Genomic DNA, 5,994 nt, shown 5'->3' with positions numbered 1-5,994 from the left:
TGCAACCAGTGCTGTTCCAGAAGAACACCCGAAGGGTACAGATAGGGCAGTATCAGAACTTTCCAATAACTAGCACTTCTCAAAAATGACATGAGGTGCCTGCAAAGGGCTGAGTCCCCATCAGTGAAAGATTCCTGACTAGGAATCCTTGCTAGACGAGATGACCTCTAGTATTCCTCCTGCCCCAGCACTAAGAATTTGGTAATTATTTTCACAGAGAACCTAATTTTTAATATTCATAGACATCTAAGCACTTGGAAATGTAATGAAACCATTTCAAGTAGTAAGAAATTAAAAGACACACAGAGCTCTCCGTTAATTTTATGAAGCATGTGAACTTTGTTTTCTAAAACTTCAGAGACATGTTGGTGAGCTCTCCAGTGCTGAGCCTCAGAATCTGGGCTGAGCGAGTTCACAAAACTGTGGCCCCTGAGGGCCTGGGTGTACGCAAGGAATCAATGCCAGTGGAGAGGAGTGAAGGGAAAGGAGGAAAAGTGGAATGATATGAGTGACAGTGATCGTGATACTAATGTAATCATCACAGCAATCACAACAGTTAATCTTGGTCGTTCTCATTTTCACACGGAGGAACTGAATCTCAGGGTCATGAGTCCCAAGGTCAAGCAGCAAGTGGCAGAGGCAGGGCACAGACTTCGGTGCTGTCACTTTTTTTTTTTTTTAATTAACCCATTCATTTTATTTTATTTTATTTGTATTTACTTATTTTTTTAATGAAATTTTATCGGGGTGACAATTATTAGTAAAGTTACATAGATTTCAGGTGTACAATTCTGTATTGCATCATCTATAAATCCCATTGTGTGTTCACCACCCAGAGTCAGTTCTCCTTCCATCACCATATATTTGATTCCCTTTACCCTCATCAATCACCCGCCTTCCCTCTTACCCTCTGGTAACCACTAAAGTATTGTCTGTGTCTATGAGTTTTTGTTTCTCATTTGTTTGTCTTGTTCTTTTGTTGTTTCCAATTTTATATACCACATATCAGTGAAATCATATGGTTCCCTACTTTTTCTGTCTGACTTATTTCGCTTAGCATTATACTCTCAAGATCCATCCATGTTGTCACAAATGTTCCTATATCATCTTTTCTTACCGCCGAATAGTATTCCATTGTGTATATATACCACAACTTCTTTATCCATTCATCTATCGAAGGACATTTTGATTGTTTCCATGTCTTGGCCACCGTAAATAAAGCTGCAATGAACATTGGAGCACACGTGTCTTTATCTCTAAATGTTTTCAGATTTTTGGGGTAGATACCAGGAGAGGGATTGCTGGGTCATATGGCAATTCTATTCTTAATTTTTGGAGGAACCTCCATACCGCCTTCCATAATGGCTGCACCAATCTGCATTCCCACCAACAGTGTATGAAGGTTCCTTTTTCTCCACAGCCTCTCCAACACTTGTTACTATTTGTCTTGTTGATGATCGCCATTCTGACTGGGGTGAGGTGATATCTCATTGTGGTTTTTATTTGCATTTCTCTGATGATTAGTGATGTTGAGCATTTTTTCATATGTCTATTGGGAATTTGTATGTCCTCTTCGGAGAAACGTCTCTTCAGTTCATCTGCCCATTTTTCAATTGGGTTGTTTGTTTTTTTGTTGTTGAGTTGTATGAGTTCAGTGCTGTGACATCTGATTCTAGCTTTGCCCACATTGTCAGGCCCACACACCTGTGTGGGCCCAGCATGGAAGGCTATATATTCAAGACAGGCCACAGGAGGGATGCTCACTTCAGAATCTTGCCATACACTTCATTAATTTAAAATATGACTACTTTGGGTAATCTTAGTATGTTTCTCAGCCTCTCTGGAGGCTCACATTTCTTGATATTAAATGGAAATCAAATTAACAAACCTTAGAGGTCTATGAATATTATAAACTCAAATTCCTGTGTTGATAAACTAGGAGAAAATGAAAAACCATTGAGCCTATATTAAAAAGACAGTGCAGAAGCCAAATATTGGTTTTGCTTTTGACCTGAACTTTATCAGATTTATGGTTCCCTATGTTTGAAACATAATCGATGTTTTCTTTATGTTTGGTTATATTTCTCTATCCCAGGAAGCACGAAAAAAGAAAATCCTGCCACAATCTCACATTAATCCATAGCCAAGGAGGCTATAGACTTACCATTAATGGGTTTTGGCTACTGGCTGAATGTTTTCCTTTACCTTTTCAAAACAGAGTAGGAAACAGTCGAGGCCAGCATAAGAGCTGTTGTTACTCTAGGACAGTGATTCTTAACGGGGGTGAATTTGTTCCTCCTCCCTCCTGAGGGACATTTGGCCCTTGCTGGGGGTATTTTTGCTTATCACAACTGGGAGTGCTTCTAGTGAGTAAAAATCAGGGATGCTGCTAAACATCCTGCATGCACGGAACAGCCTCCACAACATTTATTTGGTCCCAAATGTTGAGAAACCCTGGTCTAAGGCAAGGTAAAATGTATGGGTTTTGCACACTTGAGCAACCCCATTGGAAAAATCTTCTAGGCTTCTAAACCCAGAGAATCTCAGCATGATGGTGTTACCTAGAGCTTTTCCCAGATGGAGAGGGAACATCTTCCCTGCATTCTCCATTCATTTTCACAAGTTCCTAGAATGGGCTGTGTGGAACAGGGGAGTACTTCTTACATAATTATTTCCACCATCTTCTTTCTCTATTTTGATCATTATGCAAAGCAATCTGACTTTGGGGAATTTTTGCTTGTCTATCCTTTTACATCATTTTCATAATTTACTTTTAAAACCAGAGTTTTCCTTTTTTATTGTTCTTTTATAAGAAGAAAATGTGGAAGAAGATCCAGAAAACGCTTTTTCAAATGTCTAATCTCTCTAAAAGTAAGAAAAAGCATTGGAAACCTATGTTTCAGGTTTTCTGAATTAACACGAGATTTCTGAATAACTACCAAATGACTACTTTAGTAACCAGTCTAAATATTCATAATTTTGTAAAATTTGTTATTTTTGAAAATTCAATCTAGTTGATTAAACAACTGGAATGAAGCCAGGAAGTATGAGTTTCTAAGTTTCTAAGTTTCTAAAGCAAGAACTTAGAAACACAAACTGGTTTTAAGACCTAGAAAAAAATGTTGAAAAAGAATGCAGAAAAATCACAGATAACAATGACAACAACAAAAAAATCCTAATATAAAAGGTAATATAACTTGATTATCAAGGTGAAAAGGTAATGAGTACAAAGTCCAGGTAGACAGTTATAATTCTAAGACAGTCTGTCTATATCACTTAAGTTTTGGCAAAATCCCCAGACCCACATATAAGCCTGAGTCACCCATCTCTCATTCCTTTACACTCTGTAAAAGGTGACCTACCTGGGTGTATACTCCGTGACTGACTGTGCTGAACATGCTGAGAAATTTGAGAATAAAAAGCCAATGACATCAATCCTGGAGTGAGAAATGATTTCTTGGTTAAGCATTTGGCCTTACCATACAAACTAGATTTTTCTGGTCTCCTATTTCTTTGAATGACTTTAATTTAAAAAGATGTGTTGAAAATTTTTCACCTCTGTGACTTAAGATTGTTTGCTATTTCTGCATTTGGTATGAACCAAAGAGAATCTGAAGGTTATTTCTCAAGCCATGAGACAAAGTCAGATAACAACAGTGTTGGCCTGAGCTTTGAGTTCAAAAGGATCATGATAGTTTTGCTGAGCTAAGAAATAGTGGAGCATTTAAGGTAAAGTGAGTGCTAAAGCAAAAAACCACTAACCACAGTAACTGAATAGTATCTAAAATGGCCTATGGAAACAGAATACTGCTTTACCCAAGTCCCGAATGCAACACCCACTCTGCATCAAGAGACACCTTTTCACTAGAAGATTTTCCCCAATCACTCCTTAGAGAAACACTTAGAAAAATGTTAACTGAGTTTTAAATTTGATCCATTTATATTTGTTCCTTAGGTATAAACTATAAATATTGAGATTTTTGGTGTATATATGTTTGATATAAGCTTATTTGAAGTACATTCATTAATTTTGAAATAAACATTTATTGTTGTTCTTCATATTCCAAACATTAATGGCATTAAATCAAGAAAATTACTTTCTTTCTACTGTAATATTTAAAAACTTAAAGCAATAAATTAAAAATAGACCTCTTAATTAATTCAGAATCAATCACTATTTGTACTAACAGGGGCTTTTCTTATTAGCTTACTTTTGTTTTACATACACATACACACACACTATAAAGAGAGAACAGGTTGATGACACAACAAATATAATTTCATGGAAAATGTTAGTTCCTTTACATGAAGAAACTTGTATAGATTGCAGGTTTATTTATTTAAAACTCTTCAACTGATCTGTTTATTGACACAGAAATTCTCACTGACCAGGAATTCCATTTAAAATGATTCTATTTTAATAACTGATAAAGTGTATTGGGCACTTCTTAGGTCCTCACTACTTTGAACACATTATTTAAGCCTCACATTAACCCTAAGGAGTAGGAATTAACTTATCTTCATTAAACAGATGCAGAAAATAAAGCAAAGAAGTTAGGAAACTTGCCTAAGGTCAGGTGATAGGTGGTGAAATCTGAGTTTAAAGCTCAGTCTACCTGACTTGGAGCCAAAAGCCTTAAACAGAACACCATAAACTTTTCATTAGTCTAGGTACTATTTTATGGACTACGACAATAAAAGCACATTGTTTAAAGCAGTTTATAGTTAAGACTTAATCACAAATTCAAACTGACTTTCCTTATTAGTTTCAATTACTAAGCTTTTAACATATGTTAACTAATACTCTCTTCCCTCAAACTTCAAAGTGTTTTTGCAGTAAAATTTTATTCACGTTCAGTTAAAAACCCCATAAGACTTTCTATAATTTTCCACTGAACACAGACATTAACATGGTAAGCTAAATTTAGCAATATATATCAAAAGCCTTAAAATATTTATACCCTCTTAGAAATTCCATTTCTGAAGAATTTATCCTCCAGAAATTGTTAAAATGCATATAAATGTTTTATTACAAAAATATTTATTTATATATATTTCTAAAATCAAAATTTGGAAGTAATAAAAATACATTGGGGAATGGTTAAATAAATAATGGCATTATCATTTCAGGTGATCTTTCTTATTCATTGGAAAAACACTGTGTTATATGTTTATTTTACTTAAGAGTGCAAAGCAGAGAAGCAGTATAGAAATATAGAGCAAGCACTTAGTCACAACTATATAAGATAAACTTTCCAAAATCACAAAACTAGAAGACACCAAAACATGTTTAAAATGCCTTTCTATTTTACTCCTCTTTTCTATATTTTTCAGTTTAAATTCATTTGCACATACGAATTTTAGCATAGGGAAAACATTATAATTTTCTTCTTAAAAAGTTATAAGTTAGCAAGATGGCAGAATAGGAGGATCACCCCCCCCCCGTCCCACACATATCAAGCACCCCATAGCAACAATAATTAGGCAAAAGTGACTTTGTGGGAGCTTTGTATCCAGGTACGACATTGTGAAACCTGAGTGGAGCCCAAGACAGAGAAGGCCCGTTTTGAGAAGACAGAGGAGACCGACACTCACATGGCAGGTTCCTGACCACGGTCCTGGTTATAGACCCAGAAATGGGTCTTTTACCCTATGGACTTGCTATAGCCCTATTTGGCCATGTTCCTGCCACCAGCCATCTGTTAAGGACACAGGAGGAGTCACACTTGCCCATGCTGTAGGTAACAGACCCGTCAACCTCAGTCTCAGATGTGGACCCTGAAGTGGCCTGTGACCTGGCTCCAGCCCTTCTCAGCTGCTCACCCAGAGACCCACTGGGAGACATGCTCATCAGTGCCCTTGGAGGAAAGCCCACCCACCTGGGTCTGATTTTGGAGCCTGAAGTGGCCCTATAACTTGGCTTTAGCGCCTCTTAGCTACAGTCTGGGAGGGGTATTGCCCAGCTGGGACGTGGTAGGAGACACGGTCTTCCAT

The sequence above is a fragment of the Rhinolophus sinicus genome, linkage group LG02 (assembly GCF_036562045.2).
Source record: "Rhinolophus sinicus isolate RSC01 linkage group LG02, ASM3656204v1, whole genome shotgun sequence".
Lineage (NCBI taxonomy): Eukaryota > Metazoa > Chordata > Mammalia > Chiroptera > Rhinolophidae > Rhinolophus > Rhinolophus sinicus.
This window is presented reverse-complemented; position numbering follows the sequence as displayed.